The sequence below is a fragment of the Rhinoderma darwinii genome (genome assembly GCF_050947455.1).
Source record: "Rhinoderma darwinii isolate aRhiDar2 chromosome 3 unlocalized genomic scaffold, aRhiDar2.hap1 SUPER_3_unloc_13, whole genome shotgun sequence".
Classification (NCBI taxonomy): Eukaryota; Metazoa; Chordata; class Amphibia; order Anura; family Rhinodermatidae; genus Rhinoderma; species Rhinoderma darwinii.
Window position 1 is genome coordinate 787,144 of NW_027461738.1, and position 22,000 is coordinate 809,143.

Below are 22,000 nucleotides of genomic sequence, written 5' to 3' on the forward strand. Positions count from 1 at the left end.
TGCTCGCTTTTCAGAGTTGTAAGCCAGGGGCACAGCTGGAACCACTATTATTAATGTAATTAATCAGTGACAAAGAGGATGGAATTAAAATAACTCTTTCTATAGGTGACAAACTTTAATATGTTTCTGGAAGTTCTCTTCTTAAAATAGAACGTTGTGAACAGGACTTGAACCTGTGCAGGGAGACCCCATTGGATTTCGAATCCAACGCCTTAACCACTCGGCCATCACAACTTATGTACCCCGACTGTTAAGACTTCTGGCAACTACACCTAAGGGGCTAGCCTAAAATTTGAGATCAGTCTTTTGCTCTGAACTGAGCTGTGTGGTAGGACACCGTGAGAAGAAAAGTGCTTTGGTGCTGTGGCTTAGTTGGTTAAAGTGCCTGTCTAGTAAACAGGAGATCCTGAGTTCAATTCTCAGCAGTGCCTTGCTGTCAGTTGCTTTAGTTTATTCACTTGTTTATTATTTAAGTTTACATAACGAAAGTATATGATGAATCAAATTCTTTATAGGCGATTAAAAATCTATCGGGTTTTTCATTGGTGACAGAGACCCCATGAATGTCATTGAGTTTTCTATAAGTAGTAAGTTCAATACAAAGTAATTATAGACCAGTAAGCTTAACATCCATTGTGGGAAAAACTTTTGAAGAGCTCTTAAAGGGACTCTGTTACCAGTTTATCAGGTCCCTAACTCCTAACTAGTCTAATAGGTGCTTTGCTGCTGATAACTACAGGGTGATTTGTAGTAAAAAAAATGTTTATTATTTGCAAAGTTATGAGCATTTTCTAAATATGTAATTTAGCCTTTATTAGACATCTGGGAGGTAACAGCAGCAATTCTCCTGAGGTGGAGCTGACTCTCAGCATCTGATGCTGTCCTATCAGCATGAAGCTGCTTCACACACATTGTGAAACTCAAGCTACAGGGAAGGGGGATCAATTCAAACAGCCATATCTCGGGCTGTGGGCCACCTAAAAAAGCAGATTTGGTGGCATTTGAAAGACTGGATTCTACTCTTTCATAAGACACCAAAATCACAGTTCTAGCTGTGACAGAACCGAAGATATCACCTGTTGAAAACACAGTCGGGAATGGACGCAGTGTACTATATGATCACACTGTGTTGCTGGACAGGGAAGGGGGAGAAGTTGTATGCTGATTGGACAGCGTCATACAGAAAACATTAGCTGCCCAGAGTAAAAAGGAGTCATCTCCTATTTGGCTATTAGAGCTACATTAGTATATATAAATAAATGCTCATAACTTTGCAAATAAACGTTTTTAAAACAAAAAACAACAAATCACACTGTAGTTATCAGCATCATAGCGCCTATTAGGCTAGTTAGGAAATTGGGAATTGATAAACTGGTGACAGAGTCCATTTAAGGGACTATATACAGGAGTATTTGACAGAAAATAGTATTACAATTGACAGCAAGCAGAGATTTACTAAGGGCAGAAGTTGTCCAACCAACCTGATTTGTATTTATCAAGAGAAAAATAAAAGTCTGGACAAATGGGATGCTGTAGTTATAGTGATTTATACTCTAAATATTGCTCGCTTTTCAGAGTTGTAAGCCAGGGGCACAGCTGGAACCACTATTATTAATGTAATTAATCAGTGACAAAGAGGATGGAATTAAAATAACTCTTTCTATAGGTGACAAACTTTAATATGTTTCTGGAAGTTCTCTTCTTAAAATAGAACGTTGTGAACAGGACTTGAACCTGTGCAGGGAGACCCCATTGGATTTCGAATCCAACGCCTTAACCACTCGGCCATCACAACTTATGTACCCTGACTGTTAAGACTTCTGGCAACTACACCTAAGGGGCTAGCCTAAAATTTGAGATCAGTCTTTTGCTCTGAACTGAGCTGTGTGGTAGGACACCGTGAGAAGAAAAGTGCTTTGGTGCTGTGGCTTAGTTGGTTAAAGTGCCTGTCTAGTAAACAGGAGATCCTGAGTTCAATTCTCAGCAGTGCCTTGCTGTCAGTTGCTTTAGTTTATTCACTTGTTTATTATTTAAGTTTACATAACGAAAGTATATGATGAATCAAATTCTTTATAGGCGATTAAAAATCTATCGGGTTTTTCATTGGTGACAGAGACCCCATGAATGTCATTGAGTTTTCTATAAGTAGTAAGTTCAATACAAAGTAATTATAGACCAGTAAGCTTAACATCCATTGTGGGAAAAACTTTTGAAGAGCTCTTAAAGGGACTCTGTTACCAGTTTATCAGGTCCCTAACTCCTAACTAGTCTAATAGGTGCTTTGCTGCTGATAACTACAGGGTGATTTGTAGTAAAAAAAATGTTTATTATTTGCAAAGTTATGAGCATTTTCTAAATATGTAATTTAGCCTTTATTAGACATCTGGGAGGTAACAGCAGCAATTCTCCTGAGGTGGAGCTGACTCTCAGCATCTGATGCTGTCCTATCAGCATGAAGCTGCTTCACACACATTGTGAAACTCAAGCTACAGGGAAGGGGGATCAATTCAAACAGCCATATCTCGGGCTGTGGGCCACCTAAAAAAGCAGATTTGGTGGCATTTGAAAGACTGGATTCTACTCTTTCATAAGACACCAAAATCACAGTTCTAGCTGTGACAGAACCGAAGATATCACCTGTTGAAAACACAGTCGGGAATGGACGCAGTGTACTATATGATCACACTGTGTTGCTGGACAGGGAAGTGGGAGAAGTTGTATGCTGATTGGACAGCGTCATACAGAAAACATTAGCTGCCCAGAGTAAAAAGGAGTCATCTCCTATTTGGCTATTAGAGCTACATTAGTATATATAAATAAATGCTCATAACTTTGCAAATAAACGTTTTTAAAACAAAAAACAACAAATCACACTGTAGTTATCAGCATCATAGCGCCTATTAGGCTAGTTAGGAAATTGGGAATTGATAAACTGGTGACAGAGTCCATTTAAGGGACTATATACAGGAGTATTTGACAGAAAATAGTATTATAATTGACAGCAAGCAGAGATTTACTAAGGGCAGAAGTTGTCCAACCAACCTGATTTGTATTTATCAAGAGAAAAATAAAAGTCTGGACAAATGGGATGCTGTAGTTATAGTGATTTATACTCTAAATATTGCTCGCTTTTCAGAGTTGTAAGCCAGGGGCACAGCTGGAACCACTATTATTAATGTAATTAATCAGTGACAAAGAGGATGGAATTAAAATAACTCTTTCTATAGGTGACAAACTTTAATATGTTTCTGGAAGTTCTCTTCTTAAAATAGAACGTTGTGAACAGGACTTGAACCTGTGCAGGGAGACCCCATTGGATTTCAAATCCAACGCCTTAACCACTCGGCCATCACAACTTATGTACCCTGACTGTTAAGACTTCTGGCAACTACACCTAAGGGGCTAGCCTAAAATTTGAGATCAGTCTTTTGCTCTGAACTGAGCTGTGTGGTAGGACACCGTGAGAAGAAAAGTGCTTTGGTGCTGTGGCTTAGTTGGTTAAAGTGCCTGTCTAGTAAACAGGAGATCCTGAGTTCAATTCTCAGCAGTGCCTTGCTGTCAGTTGCTTTAGTTTATTCACTTGTTTATTATTTAAGTTTACATAACGAAAGTATATGATGAATCAAATTCTTTATAGGCGATTAAAAATCTATCGGGTTTTTCATTGGTGACAGAGACCCCATGAATGTCATTGAGTTTTCTATAAGTAGTAAGTTCAATACAAAGTAATTATAGACCAGTAAGCTTAACATCCATTGTGGGAAAAACTTTTGAAGAGCTCTTAAAGGGACTCTGTTACCAGTTTATCAGGTCCCTAACTCCTAACTAGTCTAATAGGTGCTTTGCTGCTGATAACTACAGGGTGATTTGTAGTAAAAAAAATGTTTATTATTTGCAAAGTTATGAGCATTTTCTAAATATGTAATTTAGCCTTTATTAGACATCTGGGAGGTAACAGCAGCAATTCTCCTGAGGTGGAGCTGACTCTCAGCATCTGATGCTGTCCTATCAGCATGAAGCTGCTTCACACACATTGTGAAACTCAAGCTACAGGGAAGGGGGATCAATTCAAACAGCCATATCTCGGGCTGTGGGCCACCTAAAAAAGCAGATTTGGTGGCATTTGAAAGACTGGATTCTACTCTTTCATAAGACACCAAAATCACAGTTCTAGCTGTGACAGAACCGAAGATATCACCTGTTGAAAACACAGTCGGGAATGGACGCAGTGTACTATATGATCACACTGTGTTGCTGGACAGGGAAGGGGGAGAAGTTGTATGCTGATTGGACAGCGTCATACAGAAAACATTAGCTGCCCAGAGTAAAAAGGAGTCATCTCCTATTTGGCTATTAGAGCTACATTAGTATATATAAATAAATGCTCATAACTTTGCAAATAAACGTTTTTAAAACAAAAAACAACAAATCACACTGTAGTTATCAGCATCATAGCGCCTATTAGGCTAGTTAGGAAATTGGGAATTGATAAACTGGTGACAGAGTCCATTTAAGGGACTATATACAGGAGTATTTGACAGAAAATAGTATTATAATTGACAGCAAGCAGAGATTTACTAAGGGCAGAAGTTGTCCAACCAACCTGATTTGTATTTATCAAGAGAAAAATAAAAGTCTGGACAAATGGGATGCTGTAGTTATAGTGATTTATACTCTAAATATTGCTCGCTTTTCAGAGTTGTAAGCCAGGGGCACAGCTGGAACCACTATTATTAATGTAATTAATCAGTGACAAAGAGGATGGAATTAAAATAACTCTTTCTATAGGTGACAAACTTTAATATGTTTCTGGAAGTTCTCTTCTTAAAATAGAACGTTGTGAACAGGACTTGAACCTGTGCAGGGAGACCCCATTGGATTTCGAATCCAACGCCTTAACCACTCGGCCATCACAACTTATGTACCCTGACTGTTAAGACTTCTGGCAACTACACCTAAGGGGCTAGCCTAAAATTTGAGATCAGTCTTTTGCTCTGAACTGAGCTGTGTGGTAGGACACCGTGAGAAGAAAAGTGCTTTGGTGCTGTGGCTTAGTTGGTTAAAGTGCCTGTCTAGTAAACAGGAGATCCTGAGTTCAATTCTCAGCAGTGCCTTGCTGTCAGTTGCTTTAGTTTATTCACTTGTTTATTATTTAAGTTTACATAACGAAAGTATATGATGAATCAAATTCTTTATAGGCGATTAAAAATCTATCGGGTTTTTCATTGGTGACAGAGACCCCATGAATGTCATTGAGTTTTCTATAAGTAGTAAGTTCAATACAAAGTAATTATAGACCAGTAAGCTTAACATCCATTGTGGGAAAAACTTTTGAAGAGCTCTTAAAGGGACTCTGTTACCAGTTTATCAGGTCCCTAACTCCTAACTAGTCTAATAGGTGCTTTGCTGCTGATAACTACAGGGTGATTTGTAGTAAAAAAAATGTTTATTATTTGCAAAGTTATGAGCATTTTCTAAATATGTAATTTAGCCTTTATTAGACATCTGGGAGGTAACAGCAGCAATTCTCCTGAGGTGGAGCTGACTCTCAGCATCTGATGCTGTCCTATCAGCATGAAGCTGCTTCACACACATTGTGAAACTCAAGCTACAGGGAAGGGGGATCAATTCAAACAGCCATATCTCGGGCTGTGGGCCACCTAAAAAAGCAGATTTGGTGGCATTTGAAAGACTGGATTCTACTCTTTCATAAGACACCAAAATCACAGTTCTAGCTGTGACAGAACCGAAGATATCACCTGTTGAAAACACAGTCGGGAATGGACGCAGTGTACTATATGATCACACTGTGTTGCTGGACAGGGAAGGGGGAGAAGTTGTATGCTGATTGGACAGCGTCATACAGAAAACATTAGCTGCCCAGAGTAAAAAGGAGTCATCTCCTATTTGGCTATTAGAGCTACATTAGTATATATAAATAAATGCTCATAACTTTGCAAATAAACGTTTTTAAAACAAAAAACAACAAATCACACTGTAGTTATCAGCATCATAGCGCCTATTAGGCTAGTTAGGAAATTGGGAATTGATAAACTGGTGACAGAGTCCATTTAAGGGACTATATACAGGAGTATTTGACAGAAAATAGTATTATAATTGACAGCAAGCAGAGATTTACTAAGGGCAGAAGTTGTCCAACCAACCTGATTTGTATTTATCAAGAGAAAAATAAAAGTCTGGACAAATGGGATGCTGTAGTTATAGTGATTTATACTCTAAATATTGCTCGCTTTTCAGAGTTGTAAGCCAGGGGCACAGCTGGAACCACTATTATTAATGTAATTAATCAGTGACAAAGAGGATGGAATTAAAATAACTCTTTCTATAGGTGACAAACTTTAATATGTTTCTGGAAGTTCTCTTCTTAAAATAGAACGTTGTGAACAGGACTTGAACCTGTGCAGGGAGACCCCATTGGATTTCGAATCCAACGCCTTAACCACTCGGCCATCACAACTTATGTACCCTGACTGTTAAGACTTCTGGCAACTACACCTAAGGGGCTAGCCTAAAATTTGAGATCAGTCTTTTGCTCTGAACTGAGCTGTGTGGTAGGACACCGTGAGAAGAAAAGTGCTTTGGTGCTGTGGCTTAGTTGGTTAAAGTGCCTGTCTAGTAAACAGGAGATCCTAAGTTCAATTCTCAGCAGTGCCTTGCTATCAGTTGCTTTAGTTTATTCACTTGTTTATTATTTAAGTTTACATAACGAAAGTATATGATGAATCAAATTCTTTATAGGCGATTAAAAATCTATCGGGATTTTCATTGGTGACAGAGACCCCATGAATGTCATTGAGTTTTCTATAAGTAGTAAGTTCAATACAAAGTAATTATAGACCAGTAAGCTTAACATCCATTGTGGGAAAAACTTTTGAAGAGCTCTTAAAGGGACTCTGTTACCAGTTTATCAGGTCCCTAACTCCTAACTAGTCTAATAGGTGCTTTGCTGCTGATAACTACAGGGTGATTTGTAGTAAAAAAATGTTTATTATTTGCAAAGTTATGAGCATTTTCTAAATATGTAATTTAGCCTTTATTAGACATCTGGGAGGTAACAGCAGCAATTCTCCTGAGGTGGAGCTGACTCTCAGCATCTGATGCTGTCCTATCAGCATGAAGCTGCTTCACACACATTGTGAAACTCAAGCTACAGGGAAGGGGGATCAATTCAAACAGCCATATCTCGGGCTGTGGGCCACCTAAAAAAGCAGATTTGGTGGCATTTGAAAGACTGGATTCTACTCTTTCATAAGACACCAAAATCACAGTTCTAGCTGTGACAGAACCGAAGATATCACCTGTTGAAAACACAGTCGGGAATGGACGCAGTGTACTATATGATCACACTGTGTTGCTGGACAGGGAAGGGGGAGAAGTTGTATGCTGATTGGACAGCGTCATACAGAAAACATTAGCTGCCCAGAGTAAAAAGGAGTCATCTCCTATTTGGCTATTAGAGCTACATTAGTATATATAAATAAATGCTCATAACTTTGCAAATAAACGTTTTTAAAACAAAAAACAACAAATCACACTGTAGTTATCAGCATCATAGCGCCTATTAGGCTAGTTAGGAAATTGGGAATTGATAAACTGGTGACAGAGTCCATTTAAGGGACTATATACAGGAGTATTTGACTGAAAATAGTATTATAATTGACAGCAAGCAGAGATTTACTAAGGGCAGAAGTTGTCCAACCAACCTGATTTGTATTTATCAAGAGAAAAATAAAAGTCTGGACAAATGGGATGCTGTAGTTATAGTGATTTATACTCTAAATATTGCTCGCTTTTCAGAGTTGTAAGCCAGGGGCACAGCTGGAACCACTATTATTAATGTAATTAATCAGTGTCAAAGAGGATGGAATTAAAATAACTCTTTCTATAGGTGACAAACTTTAATATGTTTCTGGAAGTTCTCTTCTTAAAATAGAACGTTGTGAACAGGACTTGAACCTGTGCAGGGAGACCCCATTGGATTTCGAATCCAACGCCTTAACCACTCGGCCATCACAACTTATGTACCCTGACTGTTAAGACTTCTGGCAACTACACCTAAGGGGCTAGCCTAAAATATGAGATCAGTCTTTTGCTCTGAACTGAGCTGTGTGGTAGGACACCGTGAGAAGAAAGTGCTTTGGTGCTGTGGCTTAGTTGGTTAAAGTGCCTGTCTGGTAAACAGGAGATCCTGAGTTCAATTCTCAGCAGTGCCTTGCTATCAGTTTCTTTAGTTTATTCACTTGTTTATTATTTAAGTTTACATAACTAAAGTATATGATGAATCAAATTCTTTATAGGCGATTAAAAATCTATCGGGTTTTTCATTGGTGACAGAGACCCCATGAATGTCATTGAGTTTTCTATAAGTAGTAAGTTCAATACAAAGTAATTATAGACCAGTAAGCTTAACATCCATTGTGGGAAAAACTTTTGAAGAGCTCTTAAAGGGACTCTGTTACCAGTTTATCAGGTCCCTAACTCCTAACTAGTCTAATAGGTGCTTTGCTGCTGATAACTACAGGGTGATTTGTAGTAAAAAAATGTTTATTATTTGCAAAGTTATGAGCATTTTCTAAATATGTAATTTAGCCTTTATTAGACATCTGGGAGGTAACAGCAGCAATTCTCCTGAGGTGGAGCTGACTCTCAGCATCTGATGCTGTCCTATCAGCATGAAGCTGCTTCACACACTTTGTGAAACTCAAGCTACAGGGAAGGGGGATCAATTCAAACAGCCATATCTCGGGCTGTGGGCCACCTAAAAAAAGCAGATTTGGTGGCATTTGAAAGACTGGATTCTACTCTTTCATAAGACACCAAAATCACAGTTCTAGCTGTGACAGAACCGAAGATATCACCTGTTGAAAACACAGTCGGGAATGGACGCAGTGTACTATATGATCACACTGTGTTGCTGGACAGGGAAGGGGGAGAAGTTGTATGCTGATTGGACAGCGTCATACAGAAAACATTAGCTGCCCAGAGTAAAAAGGAGTCATCTCCTATTTGGCTATTAGAGCTACATTAGTATATATAAATAAATGCTCATAACTTTGCAAATAAACGTTTTTAAAACAAAAAACAACAAATCACACTGTAGTTATCAGCATCATAGCGCCTATTAGGCTAGTTAGGAAATTGGGAATTGATAAACTGGTGACAGAGTCCATTTAAGGGACTATATACAGGAGTATTTGACAGAAAATAGTATTATAATTGACAGCAAGCAGAGATTTACTAAGGGCAGAAGTTGTCCAACCAACCTGATTTGTATTTATCAAGAGAAAAATAAAAGTCTGGACAAATGGGATGCTGTAGTTATAGTGATTTATACTCTAAATATTGCTCGCTTTTCAGAGTTGTAAGCCAGGGGCACAGCTGGAACCACTGTTATTAATGTAATTAATCAGTGACAAAGAGGATGGAATTAAAATAACTCTTTCTATAGGTGACAAACTTTAATATGTTTCTGGAAGTTCTCTTCTTAAAATAGAACGTTGTGAACAGGACTTGAACCTGTGCAGGGAGACCCCATTGGATTTCAAATCCAACGCCTTAACCACTCGGCCATCACAACTTATTTACCCTGACTGTTAAGACTTCTGGCAACTACACCTAAGGGGCTAGCCTAAAATATGAGATCAGTCTTTTGCTCTGAACTGAGCTGTGTGGTAGGACACCGTGAGAAGAAAAGTGCTTTGGTGCTGTGGCTTAGTTGGTTAAAGCGCCTGTCTAGTAAACAGGAGATCCTGAGTTCAAATCTCAGCAGTGCCTTGCTATTTGTTGCTTTAGTTTATTCACTTGTTTATTATTTAAGTTTACATAACTAAAGTATATGATGAATAAAATTCTTTATAGGCGATTAAAAATCGATCGGGTTTTTCATTGGTGACAGAGACCCCATGAATGTCATTGAGTTTTCTATAAGTAGTAAGTTCAATACAAAGTAATTATAGACCAGTAAGCTTAACATCCATTGTGGGAAAAACTTTTGAAGAGCTCTTAAAGGGACTCTGTTACCAGTTTATCAGGTCCCTAACTCCTAACTAGTCTAATAGGTGCTTTGCTGCTGATAACTACAGGGTGATTTGTAGTAAAAAAATGTTTATTATTTGCAAAGTTATGAGCATTTTCTAAATATGTAATTTAGCCTTTATTAGACATCTGGGAGGTAACAGCAGCAATTCTCCTGAGGTGGAGCTGACTCTCAGCATCTGATGCTGTCCTATCAGCATGAAGCTGCTTCACACACTTTGTGAAACTCAAGCTACAGGGAAGGGGGATCAATTCAAACAGCCATATCTCGGGCTGTGGGCCACCTAAAAAAAGCAGATTTGGTGGCATTTGAAAGACTGGATTCTACTCTTTCATAAGACACCAAAATCACAGTTCTAGCTGTGACAGAACCGAAGATATCACCTGTTGAAAACACAGTCGGGAATGGACGCAGTGTACTATATGATCACACTGTGTTGCTGGACAGGGAAGGGGGAGAAGTTGTATGCTGATTGGACAGCGTCATACAGAAAACATTAGCTGCCCAGAGTAAAAAGGAGTCATCTCCTATTTGGCTATTAGAGCTACATTAGTATATATAAATAAATGCTCATAACTTTGCAAATAAACGTTTTTAAAACAAAAAACAACAAATCACACTGTAGTTATCAGCATCATAGCGCCTATTAGGCTAGTTAGGAAATTGGGAATTGATAAACTGGTGACAGAGTCCATTTAAGGGACTATATACAGGAGTATTTGACAGAAAATAGTATTATAATTGACAGCAAGCAGAGATTTACTAAGGGCAGAAGTTGTCCAACCAACCTGATTTGTATTTATCAAGAGAAAAATAAAAGTCTGGACAAATGGGATGCTGTAGTTATAGTGATTTATACTCTAAATATTGCTCGCTTTTCAGAGTTGTAAGCCAGGGGCACAGCTGGAACCACTGTTATTAATGTAATTAATCAGTGACAAAGAGGATGGAATTAAAATAACTATTTCTATAGGTGACAAACTTTAATATGTTTCTGGAAGTTCTCTTCTTAAAATAGAACGTTGTGAACAGGACTTGAACCTGTGCAGGGAGACCCCATTGGATTTCAAATCCAACGCCTTAACCACTCGGCCATCACAACTTATGTACCCTGACTGTTAAGACTTCTGGCAACTACACCTAAGGGGCTAGCCTAAAATATGAGATCAGTCTTTTGCTCTGAACTGAGCTGTGTGGTAGGACACCGTGAGAAGAAAAGTGCTTTGGTGCTGTGGCTTAGTTGGTTAAAGCGCCTGTCTAGTAAACAGGAGATCCTGAGTTCAAATCTCAGCAGTGCCTTGCTATTTGTTGCTTTAGTTTATTCACTTGTTTATTATTTAAGTTTACATAACTAAAGTATATGATGAATAAAATTCTTTATAGGCGATTAAAAATCTATCGGGTTTTTCATTGGTGACAGAGACCCCATGAATGTCATTGAGTTTTCTATAAGTAGTAAGTTCAATACAAAGTAATTATAGACCAGTAAGCTTAACATCCATTGTGGGAAAAACTTTTGAAGAGCTCTTAAAGGGACTCTGTTACCAGTTTATCAGGTCCCTAACTCCTAACTAGTCTAATAGGTGCTTTGCTGCTGATAACTACAGGGTGATTTGTAGTAAAAAAATGTTTATTATTTGCAAAGTTATGAGCATTTTCTAAATATGTAATTTAGCCTTTATTAGACATCTGGGAGGTAACAGCAGCAATTCTCCTGAGGTGGAGCTGACTCTCAGCATCTGATGCTGTCCTATCAGCATGAAGCTGCTTCACACACTTTGTGAAACTCAAGCTACAGGGAAGGGGGATCAATTCAAACAGCCATATCTCGGGCTGTGGGCCACCTAAAAAAGCAGATTTGGTGGCATTTGAAAGACTGGATTCTACTCTTTCATAAGACACCAAAATCACAGTTCTAGCTGTGACAGAACCGAAGATATCACCTGTTGAAAACACAGTCGGGAATGGACGCAGTGTACTATATGATCACACTGTGTTGCTGGACAGGGAAGGGGGAGAAGTTGTATGCTGATTGGACAGCGTCATACAGAAAACATTAGCTGCCCAGAGTAAAAAGGAGTCATCTCCTATTTGGCTATTAGAGCTACATTAGTATATATAAATAAATGCTCATAACTTTGCAAATAAACGTTTTTAAAACAAAAAACAACAAATCACACTGTAGTTATCAGCATCATAGCGCCTATTAGGCTAGTTAGGAAATTGGGAATTGATAAACTGGTGACAGAGTCCATTTAAGGGACTATATACAGGAGTATGTGACAGAAAATAGTATTATAATTGACAGCAAGTAGAGATTTACTAAGGGCAGAAGTTGTCCAACCAACCTGATTTGTATTTATCAAGAGAAAAATAAAAGTCTGGACAAATGGGATGCTGTAGTTATAGTGATTTATACTCTAAATATTGCTCGCTTTTCAGAGTTGTAAGCCAGGGGCACAGCTGGAACCACTATTATTAATGTAATTAATCAGTGACAAAGAGGATGGAATTAAAATAACTCTTTCTATAGGTGACAAACTTTAATATGTTTCTGGAAGTTCTCTTCTTAAAATAGAACGTTGAGAACAGGACTTGAACCTGTGCAGGGAGACCCCATTGGATTTCAAATCCAATGCCTTAACCACTCGGCCATCACAACTTATGTACCCTGACTGTTAAGACTTCTGGCAACTACACCTAAGGGGCTAGCCTAAAATATGAGATCAGTCTTTTGCTCTGAACTGAGCTGTGTGGTAGGACACCGTGAGAAGAAAAGTGCTTTGGTGCTGTGGCTTAGTTTGTTAAAGTGCCTGTCTAGTAAACAGGAGATCCTGAGTTCAATTCTCAGCAGTGCCTTGCTATCAGTTGATTTAGTTTATTCACTTGTTTATTATTTAAGTTTACATAACTAAAGTATATGATGAATCAAATTCTTTATAGGCGATTAAAAATCTATCGGGTTTTTCATTGGTGACAGAGACCCCATGAATGTCATTGAGTATTCTATAAGTAGTAAGTTCAATACAAAGTAATTATAGACCAGTAAGCTTAACATCCATTGTGGGAAAAACTTTTGAAGAGCTCTTAAAGGGACTCTGTTACCAGTTTATCAGGTCCCTAACTCCTAACTAGTCTAATAGGTGCTTTGCTGCTGATAACTACAGGGTGATTTGTAGTAAAAAAATGTTTATTATTTGCAAAGTTATGAGCATTTTCTAAATATGTAATTTAGCCTTTATTAGACCTCTGGGAGGTAACAGCAGCAATTCTCCTGAGGTGGAGCTGTCTCTCAGCATCTGATGCTGTCCTATCAGCATGAAGCTGCTTCACACACATTGTGAAACTCAAGCTACATGGAAGGGGGATCAATTCAAACAGCCATATCTCGGGCTGTGGGCCACCTAAAAAAAGCAGATTTGGTGGCATTTGAAAGACTGGATTCTACTCTTTCATAAGACACCAAAATCACAGTTCTAGCTGTGACAGAACCGAAGATATCACCTGTTGAAAACACAGTCGGGAATGGACGCAGTGTACTATATGATCACACTGTGTTGCTGGACAGGGAAGGGGGAGAAGTTGTATGCTGATTGGACAGCGTCATACAGAAAACATTAGCTGCCCAGAGTAAAAAGGAGTCATCTCCTATTTGGCTATTAGAGCTACATTAGTATATATAAATAAATGCTCATAACTTTGCAAATAAACGTTTTTAAAACAAAAAACAACAAATCACACTGTAGTTATCAGCATCATAGTGCCTATTAGGCTAGTTAGGAAATTGGGAATTGATAAACTGGTGACAGAGTCCATTTAAGGGACTATATACAGGAGTATTTGACAGAAAATAGTATTATAATTGACAGCAAGCAGAGATTTACTAAGGGCAGAAGTTGTCCAACCAACCTGATTTGTATTTATCAAGAGAAAAATAAAAGTCTGGACAAATGGGATGCTGTAGTTATAGTGATTTATACTCTAAATATTGCTCGCTTTCAGAGTTGTAAGCCAGGGGCACAGCTGGAACCACTATTATTAATGTAATTAATCAGTGACAAAGAGGATGGAATTAAAATAACTCTTTCTATAGGTGACAAACTTTAATATGTTTCTGGAAGTTCTCTTCTTAAAATAGAACGTTGAGAACAGGACTTGAACCTGTGCAGGGAGACCCCATTGGATTTCAAATCCAATGCCTTAACCACTCGGCCATCACAACTTATGTACCCTGACTGTTAAGACTTCTGGCAACTACACCTAAGGGGCTAGCCTAAAATATGAGATCAGTCTTTTGCTCTGAACTGAGCTGTGTGGTAGGACACCGTGAGAAGAAAAGTGCTTTGGTGCTGTGGCTTAGTTTGTTAAAGTGCCTGTCTAGTAAACAGGAGATCCTGAGTTCAATTCTCAGCAGTGCCTTGCTATCAGTTGATTTAGTTTATTCACTTGTTTATTATTTAAGTTTACATAACTAAAGTATATGATGAATCAAATTCTTTATAGGCGATTAAAAATCTATCGGGTTTTTCATTGGTGACAGAGACCCCATGAATGTCATTGAGTTTTCTATAAGTAGTAAGTTCAATACAAAGTAATTATAGACCAGTAAGCTTAACATCCATTGTGGGAAAAACTTTTGAAGAGCTCTTAAAGGGACTCTGTTACCAGTTTATCAGGTCCCTAACTCCTAACTAGTCTAATAGGTGCTTTGCTGCTGATAACTACAGGGTGATTTGTAGTAAAAAAATGTTTATTATTTGCAAAGTTATGAGCATTTTCTAAATATGTAATTTAGCCTTTATTAGACATCTGGGAGGTAACAGCAGCAATTCTCCTGAGGTGGAGCTGACTCTCAGCATCTGATGCTGTCCTATCAGCATGAAGCTGCTTCACACACATTGTGAAACTCAAGCTACAGGGAAGGGGGATCAATTCAAACAGCCATATCTCGGGCTGTGGGCCACCTAAAAAAGCAGATTTGGTGGCATTTGAAAGACTGGATTCTACTCTTTCATATGACACCAAAATCACAGTTCTAGCTGTGACAGAACCGAAGATATCACCTGTTGAAAACACAGTCGGGAATGGACGCAGTGTACTATATGATCACACTGTGTTGCTGGACAGGGAAGGGGGAGAAGTTGTATGCTGATTGGACAGCGTCATACAGAAAACATTAGCTGCCCAGAGTAAAAAGGAGTCATCTCCTATTTGGCTATTAGAGCTACATTAGTATATATAAATAAATGCTCATAACTTTGCAAATAAACGTTTTTAAAACAAAAAACAACAAATCACACTGTAGTTATCAGCATCATAGTGCCTATTAGGCTAGTTAGGAAATTGGGAATTGATAAACTGGTGACAGAGTCCATTTAAGGGACTATATACAGGAGTATTTGACAGAAAATAGTATTATAATTGACAGCAAGCAGAGATTTACTAAGGGCAGAAGTTGTCCAACCAACCTGATTTGTATTTATCAAGAGAAAAATAAAAGTCTGGACAAATGGGATGCTGTAGTTATAGTGATTTATACTCTAAATATTGCTCGCTTTTCAGAGTTGTAAGCCAGGGGCACAGCTGGAACCACTATTATTAATGTAATTAATCAGTGACAAAGAGGATGGAATTAAAATAACTCTTTCTATAGGTGACAAACTTTAATATGTTTCTGGAAGTTCTCTTCTTAAAATAGAACGTTGAGAACAGGACTTGAACCTGTGCAGGGAGACCCCATTGGATTTCAAATCCAATGCCTTAACCACTCGGCCATCACAACTTATGTACCCTGACTGTTAAGACTTCTGGCAACTACACCTAAGGGGCTAGCCTAAAATATGAGATCAGTCTTTTGCTCTGAACTGAGCTGTGTGGTAGGACACCGTGAGAAGAAAAGTGCTTTGGTGCTGTGGCTTAGTTTGTTAAAGTGCCTGTCTAGTAAACAGGAGATCCTGAGTTCAATTCTCAGCAGTGCCTTGCTATCAGTTGATTTAGTTTATTCACTTGTTTATTATTTAAGTTTACATAACTAAAGTATATGATGAATCAAATTCTTTATAGGCGATTAAAAATCTATCGGGTTTTTCATTGGTGACAGAGACCCCATGAATGTCATTGAGTATTCTATAAGTAGTAAGTTCAATACAAAGTAATTATAGACCAGTAAGCTTAACATCCATTGTGGGAAAAACTTTTGAAGAGCTCTTAAAGGGACTCTGTTACCAGTTTATCAGGTCCCTAACTCCTAACTAGTCTAATAGGTGCTTTGCTGCTGATAACTACAGGGTGATTTGTAGTAAAAAAATGTTTATTATTTGCAAAGTTATGAGCATTTTCTAAATATGTAATTTAGCCTTTATTAGACATCTGGGAGGTAACAGCAGCAATTCTCCTGAGGTGGAGCTGACTCTCAGCATCTGATGCTGTCCTATCAGCATGAAGCTGCTTCACACACATTGTGAAACTCAAGCTACAGGGAAGGGGGATCAATTCAAACAGCCATATCTCGGGCTGTGGGCCACCTAAAAAAAGCAGATTTGGTGGCATTTGAAAGACTGGATTCTACTCTTTCATAAGACACCAAAATCACAGTTCTAGCTGTGACAGAACCGAAGATATCACCTGTTGAAAACACAGTCGGGAATGGACGCAGTGTACTATATGATCACACTGTGTTGCTGGACAGGGAAGGGGGAGAAGTTGTATGCTGATTGGACAGCGTCATACAGAAAACATTAGCTGCCCAGAGTAAAAAGGAGTCATCTCCTATTTGGCTATTAGAGCTACATTAGTATATATAAATAATTGCTCATAACTTTGCAAATAAACGTTTTTAAAACAAAAAACAACAAATCACACTGTAGTTATCAGCATCATAGCGCCTATTAGGCTAGTTAGGAAATTGGGAATTGATAAACTGGTGACAGAGTCCATTTAAGGGACTATATACAGGAGTATTTGACAGAAAATAGTATTATAATTGACAGCAAGCAGAGATTTACTAAGGGCAGAAGTTGTCCAACCAACCTGATTTGTATTTATCAAGAGAAAAATAAAAGTCTGGACAAATGGGATGCTGTAGTTATAGTGATTTATACTCTAAATATTGCTCGCTTTTCAGAGTTGTAAGCCAGGGGCACAGCTGGAACCACTATTATTAATGTAATTAATCAGTGACAAAGAGGATGGAATTAAAATAACTCTTTCTATAGGTGACAAACTTTAATATGTTTCTGGAAGTTCTCTTCTTAAAATAGAACGTTGAGAACAGGACTTGAACCTGTGCAGGGAGACCCCATTGGATTTCAAATCCAATGCCTTAACCACTCGGCCATCACAACTTATGTACCCTGACTGTTAAGACTTCTGGCAACTACACCTAAGGGGCTAGCCTAAAATATGAGATCAGTCTTTTGCTCTGAACTGAGCTGTGTGGTAGGACACCGTGAGAAGAAAAGTGCTTTGGTGCTGTGGCTTAGTTTGTTAAAGTGCCTGTCTAGTAAACAGGAGATCCTGAGTTCAATTCTCAGCAGTGCCTTGCTATCAGTTGATTTAGTTTATTCACTTGTTTATTATTTAAGTTTACATAACTAAAGTATATGATGAATCAAATTCTTTATAGGCGATTAAAAATCTATCAGGTTTTTCATTGGTGACAGAGACCCCATGAATGTCATTGAGTATTCTATAAGTAGTAAGTTCAATACAAAGTAATTATAGACCAGTAAGCTTAACATCCATTGTGGGAAAAACTTTTGAAGAGCTCTTAAAGGGACTCTGTTACCAGTTTATCAGGTCCCTAACTCCTAACTAGTCTAATAGGTGCTTTGCTGCTGATAACTACAGGGTGATTTGTAGTAAAAAAATGTTTATTATTTGCAAAGTTATGAGCATTTTCTAAATATGTAATTTAGCCTTTATTAGACATCTGGGAGGTAACAGCAGCAATTCTCCTGAGGTGGAGCTGACTCTCAGCATCTGATGCTGTCCTATCAGCATGAAGCTGCTTCACACACATTGTGAAACTCAAGCTACAGGGAAGGGGGATCAATTCAAACAGCCATATCTCGGGCTGTGGGCCACCTAAAAAAAGCAGATTTGGTGGCATTTGAAAGACTGGATTCTACTCTTTCATAAGACACCAAAATCACAGTTCTAGCTGTGACAGAACCGAAGATATCACCTGTTGAAAACACAGTCGGGAATGGACGCAGTGTACTATATGATCACACTGTGTTGCTGGACAGGGAAGGGGGAGAAGTTGTATGCTGATTGGACAGCGTCATACAGAAAACATTAGCTGCCCAGAGTAAAAAGGAGTCATCTCCTATTTGGCTATTAGAGCTACATTAGTATATATAAATAATTGCTCATAACTTTGCAAATAAACGTTTTTAAAACAAAAAACAACAAATCACACTGTAGTTATCAGCATCATAGCGCCTATTAGGCTAGTTAGGAAATTGGGAATTGATAAACTGGTGACAGAGTCCATTTAAGGGACTATATACAGGAGTATTTGACAGAAAATAGTATTATAATTGACAGCAAGCAGAGATTTACTAAGGGCAGAAGTTGTCCAACCAACCTGATTTGTATTTATCAAGAGAAAAATAAAAGTCTGGACAAATGGGATGCTGTAGTTATAGTGATTTATACTCTAAATATTGCTCGCTTTTCAGAGTTGTAAGCCAGGGGCACAGCTGGAACCACTATTATTAATGTAATTAATCAGTGACAAAGAGGATGGAATTAAAATAACTCTTTCTATAGGTGACAAACTTTAATATGTTTCTGGAAGTTCTCTTCTTAAAATAGAACGTTGAGAACAGGACTTGAACCTGTGCAGGGAGACCCCATTGGATTTCAAATCCAATGCCTTAACCACTCGGCCATCACAACTTATGTACCCTGACTGTTAAGACTTCTGGCAACTACACCTAAGGGGCTAGCCTAAAATATGAGATCAGTCTTTTGCTCTGAACTGAGCTGTGTGGTAGGACACCGTGAGAAGAAAAGTGCTTTGGTGCTGTGGCTTAGTTTGTTAAAGTGCCTGTCTAGTAAACAGGAGATCCTGAGTTCAATTCTCAGCAGTGCCTTGCTATCAGTTGATTTAGTTTATTCACTTGTTTATTATTTAAGTTTACATAACTAAAGTATATGATGAATCAAATTCTTTATAGGCGATTAAAAATCTATCGGGTTTTTCATTGGTGACAGAGACCCCATGAATGTCATTGAGTATTCTATAAGTAGTAAGTTCAATACAAAGTAATTATAGACCAGTAAGCTTAACATCCATTGTGGGAAAAACTTTTGAAGAGCTCTTAAAGGGACTCTGTTACCAGTTTATCAGGTCCCTAACTCCTAACTAGTCTAATAGGTGCTTTGCTGCTGATAACTACAGGGTGATTTGTAGTAAAAAAATGTTTATTATTTGCAAAGTTATGAGCATTTTCTAAATATGTAATTTAGCCTTTATTAGACATCTGGGAGGTAACAGCAGCAATTCTCCTGAGGTGGAGCTGACTCTCAGCATCTGATGCTGTCCTATCAGCATGAAGCTGCTTCACACACATTGTGAAACTCAAGCTACAGGGAAGGGGGATCAATTCAAACAGCCATATCTCGGGCTGTGGGCCACCTAAAAAAAGCAGATTTGGTGGCATTTGAAAGACTGGATTCTACTCTTTCATAAGACACCAAAATCACAGTTCTAGCTGTGACAGAACCGAAGATATCACCTGTTGAAAACACAGTCGGGAATGGACGCAGTGTACTATATGATCACACTGTGTTGCTGGACAGGGAAGGGGGAGAAGTTGTATGCTGATTGGACAGCGTCATACAGAAAACATTAGCTGCCCAGAGTAAAAAGGAGTCATCTCCTATTTGGCTATTAGAGCTACATTAGTATATATAAATAATTGCTCATAACTTTGCAAATAAACGTTTTTAAAACAAAAAACAACAAATCACACTGTAGTTATCAGCATCATAGCGCCTATTAGGCTAGTTAGGAAATTGGGAATTGATAAACTGGTGACAGAGTCCATTTAAGGGACTATATACAGGAGTATTTGACAGAAAATAGTATTATAATTGACAGCAAGCAGAGATTTACTAAGGGCAGAAGTTGTCCAACCAACCTGATTTGTATTTATCAAGAGAAAAATAAAAGTCTGGACAAATGGGATGCTGTAGTTATAGTGATTTATACTCTAAATATTGCTCGCTTTTCAGAGTTGTAAGCCAGGGGCACAGCTGGAACCACTATTATTAATGTAATTAATCAGTGACAAAGAGGATGGAATTAAAATAACTCTTTCTATAGGTGACAAACTTTAATATGTTTCTGGAAGTTCTCTTCTTAAAATAGAACGTTGAGAACAGGACTTGAACCTGTGCAGGGAGACCCCATTGGATTTCAAATCCAATGCCTTAACCACTCGGCCATCACAACTTATGTACCCTGACTGTTAAGACTTCTGGCAACTACACCTAAGGGGCTAGCCTAAAATATGAGATCAGTCTTTTGCTCTGAACTGAGCTGTGTGGTAGGACACCGTGAGAAGAAAAGTGCTTTGGTGCTGTGGCTTAGTTTGTTAAAGTGCCTGTCTAGTAAACAGGAGATCCTGAGTTCAATTCTCAGCAGTGCCTTGCTATCAGTTGATTTAGTTTATTCACTTGTTTATTATTTAAGTTTACATAACTAAAGTATATGATGAATCAAATTCTTTATAGGCGATTAAAAATCTATCGGGTTTTTCATTGGTGACAGAGACCCCATGAATGTCATTGAGTATTCTATAAGTAGTAAGTTCAATACAAAGTAATTATAGACCAGTAAGCTTAACATCCATTGTGGGAAAAACTTTTGAAGAGCTCTTAAAGGGACTCTGTTACCAGTTTATCAGGTCCCTAACTCCTAACTAGTCTAATAGGTGCTTTGCTGCTGATAACTACAGGGTGATTTGTAGTAAAAAAATGTTTATTATTTGCAAAGTTATGAGCATTTTCTAAATATGTAATTTAGCCTTTATTAGACATCTGGGAGGTAACAGCAGCAATTCTCCTGAGGTGGAGCTGACTCTCAGCATCTGATGCTGTCCTATCAGCATGAAGCTGCTTCACACACATTGTGAAACTCAAGCTACAGGGAAGGGGGATCAATTCAAACAGCCATATCTCGGGCTGTGGGCCACCTAAAAAAAGCAGATTTGGTGGCATTTGAAAGACTGGATTCTACTCTTTCATAAGACACCAAAATCACAGTTCTAGCTGTGACAGAACCGAAGATATCACCTGTTGAAAACACAGTCGGGAATGGACGCAGTGTACTATATGATCACACTGTGTTGCTGGACAGGGAAGGGGGAGAAGTTGTATGCTGATTGGACAGCGTCATACAGAAAACATTAGCTGCCCAGAGTAAAAAGGAGTCATCTCCTATTTGGCTATTAGAGCTACATTAGTATATATAAATAATTGCTCATAACTTTGCAAATAAACGTTTTTAAAACAAAAAACAACAAATCACACTGTAGTTATCAGCATCATAGCGCCTATTAGGCTAGTTAGGAAATTGGGAATTGATAAACTGGTGACAGAGTCCATTTAAGGGACTATATACAGGAGTATTTGACAGAAAATAGTATTATAATTGACAGCAAGCAGAGATTTACTAAGGGCAGAAGTTGTCCAACCAACCTGATTTGTATTTATCAAGAGAAAAATAAAAGTCTGGACAAATGGGATGCTGTAGTTATAGTGATTTATACTCTAAATATTGCTCGCTTTTCAGAGTTGTAAGCCAGGGGCACAGCTGGAACCACTATTATTAATGTAATTAATCAGTGACAAAGAGGATGGAATTAAAATAACTCTTTCTATAGGTGACAAACTTTAATATGTTTCTGGAAGTTCTCTTCTTAAAATAGA

The 22,000-nt window shown here is 38.2% G+C and overlaps 12 non-coding genes across 12 annotated transcripts; 3 read left to right on the forward strand and 9 right to left on the reverse strand.

Annotated features, from left to right (window-relative positions):
- Positions 1 to 152: 152 nt before the first annotated feature.
- On the reverse strand, positions 153 to 234 carry TRNAS-CGA (transfer RNA serine (anticodon CGA)). Its single transcript has one exon. It is a non-coding gene; the product is annotated as a tRNA-Ser (tRNA).
- Positions 235 to 1,713: 1,479 nt separating this feature from the next.
- Positions 1,714 to 1,795, reverse strand: TRNAS-CGA (transfer RNA serine (anticodon CGA)). The gene has a single exon. It is a non-coding gene; the product is annotated as a tRNA-Ser (tRNA).
- A 1,479-nt stretch (positions 1,796 to 3,274) lies between these two features.
- On the reverse strand, positions 3,275 to 3,356 carry TRNAS-UGA (transfer RNA serine (anticodon UGA)). Its single transcript has one exon. It is a non-coding gene; the product is annotated as a tRNA-Ser (tRNA).
- Positions 3,357 to 4,835: 1,479 nt separating this feature from the next.
- TRNAS-CGA (transfer RNA serine (anticodon CGA)) lies at positions 4,836 to 4,917 on the reverse strand. The gene has a single exon. It is a non-coding gene; the product is annotated as a tRNA-Ser (tRNA).
- Positions 4,918 to 6,396: 1,479 nt separating this feature from the next.
- On the reverse strand, positions 6,397 to 6,478 carry TRNAS-CGA (transfer RNA serine (anticodon CGA)). The gene has a single exon. It is a non-coding gene; the product is annotated as a tRNA-Ser (tRNA).
- Positions 6,479 to 7,956: 1,478 nt separating this feature from the next.
- Positions 7,957 to 8,038, reverse strand: TRNAS-CGA (transfer RNA serine (anticodon CGA)). The gene has a single exon. It is a non-coding gene; the product is annotated as a tRNA-Ser (tRNA).
- Positions 8,039 to 8,160: 122 nt separating this feature from the next.
- On the forward strand, positions 8,161 to 8,234 carry TRNAT-GGU (transfer RNA threonine (anticodon GGU)). Its single transcript has one exon. It is a non-coding gene; the product is annotated as a tRNA-Thr (tRNA).
- Positions 8,235 to 9,516: 1,282 nt separating this feature from the next.
- Positions 9,517 to 9,598, reverse strand: TRNAS-UGA (transfer RNA serine (anticodon UGA)). The gene has a single exon. It is a non-coding gene; the product is annotated as a tRNA-Ser (tRNA).
- Positions 9,599 to 9,721: 123 nt separating this feature from the next.
- TRNAT-AGU (transfer RNA threonine (anticodon AGU)) lies at positions 9,722 to 9,795 on the forward strand. Its single transcript has one exon. It is a non-coding gene; the product is annotated as a tRNA-Thr (tRNA).
- Positions 9,796 to 11,077: 1,282 nt separating this feature from the next.
- TRNAS-UGA (transfer RNA serine (anticodon UGA)) lies at positions 11,078 to 11,159 on the reverse strand. The gene has a single exon. It is a non-coding gene; the product is annotated as a tRNA-Ser (tRNA).
- Positions 11,160 to 11,282: 123 nt separating this feature from the next.
- On the forward strand, positions 11,283 to 11,356 carry TRNAT-AGU (transfer RNA threonine (anticodon AGU)). Its single transcript has one exon. It is a non-coding gene; the product is annotated as a tRNA-Thr (tRNA).
- Positions 11,357 to 12,637: 1,281 nt separating this feature from the next.
- Positions 12,638 to 12,719, reverse strand: TRNAS-UGA (transfer RNA serine (anticodon UGA)). Its single transcript has one exon. It is a non-coding gene; the product is annotated as a tRNA-Ser (tRNA).
- Between the last annotated feature and the right edge of the window lie 9,281 nt (positions 12,720 to 22,000).